A 9,398-nucleotide genomic window follows, 5' to 3' on the forward strand; every position below is an offset into this window, starting at 1 on the left:
GTGGAAATTGACCCCAGGAAAGTATACCTGGCATCAATCTCTGGTTAAAAAACATACTCAAAGAGGAACTGAACCACTGGGGCGCTTCAGATTTCAGGTCATATTGAAGTGGCATGGATTAAGGAGGGTGTTATATACTCGCCTTCACATGTGAGGGGGATATCACCGACTCAATACCAAATCAATTGTTTTACAAGTATACAGGAATACATGTACAACTTCAAGGAATACTATATCCAACAGTGTAAGTACTGGATTGAAACGCCCATCTAGTGATTTTATTATTTTTACCTTTATGGCGCCCAATTAGAGATTGATCTTCTTAGGTGTGTACGCAACTATGACTACTGTTAGTGAGCTCAAACAAATCGCCGGACTGCGGGTATTATCAGGTATTCTCGAACGCGAAGCCAGCCTTGTTGAGATTACTAGGTTTAGAAGCCCCTCCCACGTAAAACAATTAAAAGCTCAAGCAAAACAGCTTGGGCTCAAGGGTTATTCAAACGCGGGAGAGCCGGGTTAATCGCATTGTTATCACATGCCCCCGTGAGCTAACCTCCCACTGTAAAACAACTGAAAGCCGAGGCACGTAATTTGGGTTTAGGGGATATTCCCGCATGAGGAAACCACAGCTTGTAGAACTATTACGCAGAATAGAGCTATTGACCTACAGTTCATGCGCACTGAGCTGCTGTAGGCAACTATTTGAGAGGCTGGCGATGCATGTTGATAGGAACATAGACATCACAGATATCGCCTCTGATAGCTGATAAAATAAACCAGGAACTAAACAGTCTGGGAAGTATCAAATTTCAGATCACAATGAAAATGTCACCGATAAGAACGTGGGGAACACCACTGGGGTCACTGAGTACGCTCAGCCTTACTTCAGAGGTAAACAAGAAGTCGTGACCCATATAGAGACTCATAGACGATCAATCGATACTAGTTTTCAGCAGATAATGAGGAATACCTAGAACGCTACACAATAACTTTGGGGTCCGGGTGGGCTGTAGATAAAATCGATAATGTCTATCTAGACATAGCTAACTACGTGTACGCTCAGAGGCGGTCATACCTAGACTTGCCCCCTACTATAGGGAAAAAAAAACATGCCATGGTTAACATCAGGAATAGAGGAGACGATTGTTTGAGGTTAGCTATCAGGTCAGCCTTGTTTCCAGCTGACACTAATTCGAACAGGCCTTCTAGTTATCCCCTAAGACGATGGGCTCAACTGGGATGGTATAGATGAACCCACCCCCATATCCCAGATAACTAAAATAGAAAACAGAATAATCTAGCTATAAATGTCTTTGGGCACGAAGGTAACACAACAATAGTACACAGGGTTAGTCCAGTGTTGGGGAAACCCCAATCAAACCGCTCGTATCAATATATTCATGATCCTGCGAGGTGACAAGTACCACTACACGTGGATAAAACACTTTAGCAGGCTGTTGTATGACCAATCGGCACACAGAGAAAGACCCACTTCGCTTAACGGTGCCTACATGGCTTCACACGAGCTGATTTATTAGAATCCCACCGAGGATTGCCAAGGTGTGGGGCAGACGGGCTATAATGAAGCCGACATGCCTAAGGAAGGTGATAATATCCTAAAATTCGCAACCACAATAACCAAATGTCTGTGCCTTTATATCATATACCGACTTTGAAGCCTTGGTCAAACCTGTTGAGGTTGTTGGGGGTACCCCAACCACACAGAAAACACAGGAGCATGAGGCCTGTGGGTTTGGATACTTGGTCGCCCGCTGTGATGGGGAAACCAAAGTTCGGTAGTGTATAGGGGTCCCGACGCCGCTGAAAGGTTTCTAAAGTGTTTGCGGGAGGAAGAAAAAATTATTAGGAACGCACTGTATAGAGTCGCCCCATGCGATGACCCAAGCCGACAGGCTAGCTCACGCCTGTAGCACTAACTGCCACGGTGTGACTCACCACTTAACGGTGATTCGTGAGAGATCACTGCCACGCAACCGTAAGTATAGAGGCGCCGGCCACAGCTGCGGTAACCTCAAGCTTAGAATCATCCCTAAGACAATAAACATCCCCGCGGTCTTCACAACTTGAGAGGGTAATGACTCACTTAATCATGCAGGCCATCGCGCAAAATCGATGGCAATATAACGTATCCCCAACAACATGGAGAGATACATCTCCTTCAGTTTAAACGGCCTTAGGTTCATTGACTCAGTTCAATTTCTCCTGTCATCACTAGACAGTCTGGTCAAGGCCAACGATACCTTCCCTATTACCGATCGATACACAGACGCCGAGACTAGACCCCTGCTTATGAGGAAGGGTGTGTACCCCTATGAGTACATGGATAGTTGGGCCAAGTTCGCCGAGACCAGGCTACCCCCCATCAGAGAATTTTACAGCAATCTGACTGACTCGGAAATATCCCAAGACAATTACTCGCACGCTATTAATGTATGGAATAAACTAGGTTGTGAGAATCTGGGTGACTATCACGACCTGTACTTGAGGACAGATGTACTGCTGTTAGCCGACGTGTTTGAGACGTTTAGGCGGACGTGTTTCAAGCAGTATAAACTTGACCCCGCATGGTATTACACCAGCCCAGGTCTGTTGAAGGAAGCCCTGTTCAAGACCCGTACCTTTAGACATAAAATGAACACACTTAGAAGTGATGGGCATAAGATATACGGACTGACTATAAACAAGACGTCCCTGTCGCCGATGGATACTAAACGTTGGATAGCTATTGATGGGATAAACACGTACGCGTACGGGCATGAAAAATTGAACCAAGAACATAGGTGTATGTAGGCGACATGTCACGGAACCAGAGAAAGTTTGAGGCTATTTACTATAGCCCGTAGAGGTACTGGAAAGGAGCTAGCGCCTTCGTAGATAAGCTGGCTAAAATGGCGCTGAAGTACTCCCGAGGAGGACAAAAGCGCGGCTTGAAAACAAGCCCTGTGGCAGATCTATTTACCGCACCACGCTTACGCGCCTAGAAGGAGGTTCAGTATTAACATACCTAATAGCGCTCACCAGGCAGACCTACTGTTCCTACCCCACGACAAGAGGTACAAGTATGCCTTAACCGTGAGTGGACGCGGGCCAGTCGCTACAAGGAAGCCGAACCCTTGACCGCTGCAAAGATTCGCCCAGGTAGCCAGAGAGGATTCGAACGATATACAAACGTTAGTCCCGGCTGACGCGGGCCAACAGAGCTGCAAGTTGACCCCCGGCTGGAGTTCATGGGTGTCGGTCACACCTGTTAGACAAACACGATATGTTGTCAGGGCGTATTGCTGCCGGGCTCATCGCAGCTGCCAGCCATAGTTGAGAGATTTAATAGGACTTTGGCTGAGCCGCTTTATTCGCCATCAGTATGCGAGGGAGATGGCAAACTCCGGAAAACGATCGACTGAATGGGTCGAGGTTACCCAAGGTGGTGTCGGCAATCAACCATGAAGCCACCCGCCTCACCGGCAAGAAACCGGGCAGACGCTATCAAACTAAAATCAATAGTGGCAGAGTCGGCTGCTCCATTGGCGGGGAAGGAGAAACAGATACCAGATAGGGCCCTAGTGAGGTATCTATACCAGCCGGGGGAACACGAGGGTGATAGCCGTAAGCGAGCCACCGATCCTATATGGTCAGTCAAAACTTACAACATAGATAAAGTGGATATGAAAGCAGACGAGCCTAACTTGTACTACTTGAGGGATGGGCCGGGTAGAGGGTTTGTAAGAGCGGAATTATTGATCGCACTGCACGGCACAGTGTTACCTCCAGTCAACACGGCATAGCGGCACGTGGAGCGATGATACAATCCCAGGATAGACCCGTTAAACCAACATACTTCAGCCAAGTCCCCGGTAGCTCAGTCGGTTAAGTGGTGCGGCTAGGAGGTGTAACATTGGGCGTTCGCATCCCGCTAGCGTCCCAAACTTTTTCATAGTAGGGGTAATGGCAGCAAGAGCTAAGGGTCCGACCAAAGCCTTATTTGGGAAATAAGGCTTTGCAGAGGCTTTTGTTGAAAGTGATCCAAAACCCCCATTGTATATACTACTGGACCACTGGAATCGGTTACTTAACCAATGAATATTGTCTACATCACACTATTTTTAAACTTCAGTAAACTATTTTTATAACAATCATGCTTCTAAAGAACTGATAGATATAACAAACATAGTAAGCCATGTTTATAACATTAACAAACATGCTTCTAACGAACTGACAGATATAACAAACTGGGTTTTCTCAGTCCCCGCCTTGGGCTGTGTAATTTAGTCAAGTATGTATAACGAATAATGGTAATAACAAACTAACATTAGTGATCCCCTTGAGCTTGTTATAAGCACAGTTTACTGTACATTTACAGTCAAACATCATTTAAAATAACATCACACAGTGAAACCAAATTAAATGCTTGTTTTATGTATTTCATTAACAAATTATATGAAGGCAACAGGGGCTAAAAATGCCATAATACCATAGGAGATTGTGCAACAAGGCACAGTAACGCACTTGAACTTGGCTGCAATACTCTATTTATGAGTGAGTTAAAATATGTCATCACCTAATCCATATTGTAGCCATACATTGTGACTGAGTTCACATATGGCATCACCTAATCCATATTGTAGCCATACATTGTGAGTTCACATATGGCATCACCTAATCCATATTGTAGCCATACATTGTCAGTTCACATATGGCATCACCTTATCTATATTGTAGCCATACATTGTGAGTTCACATATGGCATCACCAAATCCATATTGTAGCCATACATTGTGAGTCCACATATGGCATCACCTAATCCATATTGTAGCCATACATTGTGAGTTCACATATGGCATCACCTAATCCTTATTGGAGCCATACATTGTGAGTTCACATATGGCATCACCTAATCCATATTGTAGCCATACATTGTGAGTTCACATATGGCATCACCTAATCCTTATTGTAGCCATACATTGTGAGTTCACATATGGCATCACCTAATCCTTATTGTAGCCATACATTGTGAGTTCACATATGGCATCACCTAATCCATATTGTAGCCATACATTGTGAGTTCACATATGTCATCACCTAATCCATATTGTAGCCATACATTGTGAGTTCACACATGGCATCACCTAATCCTTATTGGAGCCATACATTGTGAGTTCACATATGGCATCACCTTATCCATATTGTAGCCATACATTGTCAGTTCACATATGGCATCACCTAATCCTTATTGTAGCCATACATTGTGAGTTCACATATGGCATCACCTAATCCTTATTGTAGCCATACATTGTGAGTTCACATATGGCATCACCTAATCCTTATTGGAGCCATACATTGTGAGTTCACATATGGCATCACCTAATCCATATTGTAGCCATACATTGTGAGTTCACATATGGCATCACCTAATCCATATTGTAGCCATACATTGTGAGTTCACATATGGCATCACCTAATCCATATTGTAGCCATACATTGTGAGTTCACATATGGCATCACCTAATCCTTATTGTAGCCATACATTGTGAATTCACATGTTATCACCTAATCCATATTGTAGCCATACATTGTGAGTTCACATATGGCATCACCTAATCCATATTGTAGCCATACATTGTGAGTTCACATATGGCATCACCTTATCCATATTGTAGCCATACATTGTGAGTTCACATATGTCATCACCCAATCCATATTGTAGCCATACATTGTGAGTATGACATCACCTTATCCATATTTTAGCCATACATTGTGAGTTCACATATGTCATCACCCAATCCATATTGTAGCCATACATTGTGAGTTCACATATGGCATCACCTAATCCATATTGTAGCCATACATTGTGAGTATGTCATCACCTAATCCATATTGTAGCCATACATTGTGAGTATGTCATCACCTAATCCATATTGTAGCCATACATTGTGAGTATGGCATCACCTAATCCATATTGTAGCCATACATTGTGAGTATGACATCACCTAATCCATATTGTAGCCATACATTGTGAGTTCACATATGACATCACCTAATCCATATTGTAGCCATACATTGTGAGTTCACATATGGCATCACCTAATCCATATTGTAGCCATACATTGTGAGTTCACATATGACATCACCTAATCCATATTGTAGCCATACATTGTGAGTTCACATATGGCATCACCTAATCCATATTGTAGCCATACATTGTGAGTATGACATCACCTTATCCATATTGTAGCCATACATTGTGAGTTCACATATGTCATCACCTAATCCATATTGAGGCACATGCATTGTGAATTCACATGTTATCACCTAATCCATATTGTAGCCATACATTGTGAGTTCACATATGGCATCACCTAATCCATATTGTAGCCATACATTGTGAGTTCACATATGGCATCACCTAATCCTTATTGTAGCCATACATTGTGAATTCACATATGTTATCACCTAATCCATATTGTAGCCATACATTGTGAGTTCACATATGTCATCACTCATCACCTAATCCATATTGTAGCCATACATTGTGAGTATGTCATCACCTAATCCATACATTGTGAGTATGGCATCACCCAATCCATATTGTAGCCATACATTGTGAGTATGACATCACATAATCCATATTGTAGCCATACATTGTGAGTTCACATATGTCATCACCTAATCCATATTGAGGCACATGCATTGTGAGTTCACATATGTCATCACCCAATCCATATTGTAGCCATACATTGTGAGTATGACATCACCTTATCCATATTGTAGCCATACATTGTGAGTTCACATATGTCATCACCCAATCCATATTGTAGCCATACATTGTGAGTATGACATCACCTAATCCATATTGTAGCCATACATTGTGAGTTCACATATGTCATCACCTAATCCATATTGAGGCACATGCATTGTGAGTTCACATGTCAATGTGTCATCACCTAATCCATATTGTAGCCATACATTGTGAGTATGACATCATATGTCATCACCTAATCCATATTGTAGCCATACATTGTGAGTTCACACATGTCATCACCTAATCCATATTGTAGCCATACATCGTGAGTTCACACATGTCATCACCTAATCCATATTGTAGCCATACATTGTGAGTTCACATATGTCATCACCTAATCCATATTGAGGCACATGAGTAGTATATACAATAGCGGTAAGGGATCAAGTCCAACAAAAGCCTCTGCAAAGCCTTATTTCACAAATAAAGCTTTTGTCAGGCCCTTAGATCTCGCCACCAGTATATCTACTACTTTTGAGCCCCCGTTAATTTCCCACCCACACGTGGCACTACTGTACCGCTATGACTGCGAACTAGCACGTGCCGCTATGTCACGTTGGCCTCGATGAAACAGTTTAATGTGAATTGCCTATGATCTCTTTGGTGTTTGTAATAAAGGCTTGCTGGGCTTTTCGTACTCCCTGTTCTATGTACTTTTTTTTCTCGCCCCGCTGATAGCAGACTTTACTTAGACTTGGATCGAATCTCTTGTTTCCTTTTGTTATATTTTGTGAGTTCAGAGAGGATTGAACGAAACTCCTCCTCTGAGATCTTAATGTCAGTGAGTGCTGTGGAAATACGCTCACTTACCGTGTTCAGCTTTGCTTCGGGCCAGAACCCTGATGTTTCATTGCCCTACGATGCAGTCTGCATGGATGCAAACTTAAGCACCAACCCTAACACCCCAGCTGTTATTTCAATACCTAGCACTACGGGTGTAGCCACGATGGTAGCTAACAACCCAACACCCGTCAGCTGCCCTAGCCCCATGCTGGTTGTCATAAGGGCAGTATCAGCCCCATCCACGATATTGAAAGCTCTATGGTACTTCTTACATGGTGCTTTCCGTGTTGGCGGTCTTGTTCTAGTTGGCGCTTTTACATCACATAACTGTCTCAAGCGAACCCGCTTCACGCTTTCCAGGGTCTTCTACTTCCTCTACGACTGGGTATAGCCCCATCCTATAATATATATTACAAAAGATATTTTAATTGGGTTTCATTTAACCTTCGATTAATGTACTTAAAGCTGATAATACTTAGATTAACTTGCACGTAAAAGCGGGTCTTAGCTCTACTTCCATTAAGGAGACGAACCCCATCAAGGCTTGCTAAAGGTCTGTTTCCCGATACCTTAATAATAATGGACAACGCTTGGTTATTACACCTGTCTTCCCAACCTATCTTCATATCATCTATAATGTAAATATAATTACTAGTCAAACTTATATCTCCCGAGATAGACGCCTATGATGAATGTGAAGTTTTCCTCAGCGACATCTCTAAAACCTCTTGGTAATCGAAAGTAATTTGATCTCTGTCTTTACCCTCCCACTGTTAGCATGTTGCCCGAAAGTGGTCTGGTATTGGTATGACTTGTACACTAGATTCCGGAACTAACGCATCCTAGAATGATGCCGTTGTTCCTAATCTCGGAGATAGTATTATTTTGTTTCAAGGAGATATAAGGTGAGGTGAGGGGTTGCTGACTAACCATTCAGGCTCTTTAAAATCTGATAACGACACTCGCCTATACACGCGTTGTCGCTTGAAGTGCAGGATGTATAAGGTGTCTTCCTCACCAGGCTGATCGAATCCCCTATAATACTATAATACTATTACGATATAGTTTCCAACTCGCTTTCAGATAATAGTTCAGGGTGCATTTCACCCCATGAAGTGTATGTTGTCAGGTAGGAAGATCTTGGTTAGTGATATCGGTCTTCCCACGATCACAGTGACTCACTGCAGACTGGTTTTGGAGTCGACACCCACCCGCGATGTAAACGGTGCAAACGTGATACTGGTGTCGTTTCGCCCACCCGAGTTTGATCCCCTTCACGATTTCAACCTCATCCCGTGATGGTTCCCCTAGGTATACTTTGATGATCAGAGTGGCGTTATCCAGTAGGCTCGCCAGGACGTTGACCACGCCAGCAAATTCAGACACCAACTGCAATGTCACGTCTTGCACTCCCGGTTTACTCGATAGCATGTGGGCTGCCATACTGGCGACTGGGTTGATGACTACGCCACGCCTCTGAGTCGGACGTAGTTTAACGAGCAGGGTTCCGTTGTTCACTTAATTTTGTTTAGGTAGTTGTCTTTGTTATCCTGTGAACACGAGGGGAGCCGAGCCTAATATTTAGAAACCAGTCGCCTTTAGCGGTAACAACATCCACTTGTCCCTTCGTGAAGACTACAGATATGGTTTGTTTCGGGCGACGGTAGTGCTCTCAACATCGCCTAAGTCGAACAGTTTGCCCCCGAACGATGGGTATATTATCCATTTATCATCACCGGTGTTGACTTGGGTGTACCGAAAGTGTTGACGCATCGCCTTTGAGGTATCTACTATA

This window comes from Haliotis rubra, unplaced genomic scaffold (assembly GCF_003918875.1).
Source record: "Haliotis rubra isolate DU_JTF1 unplaced genomic scaffold, ASM391887v1 Scf239, whole genome shotgun sequence".
NCBI lineage: Eukaryota > Metazoa > Mollusca > Gastropoda > Lepetellida > Haliotidae > Haliotis > Haliotis rubra.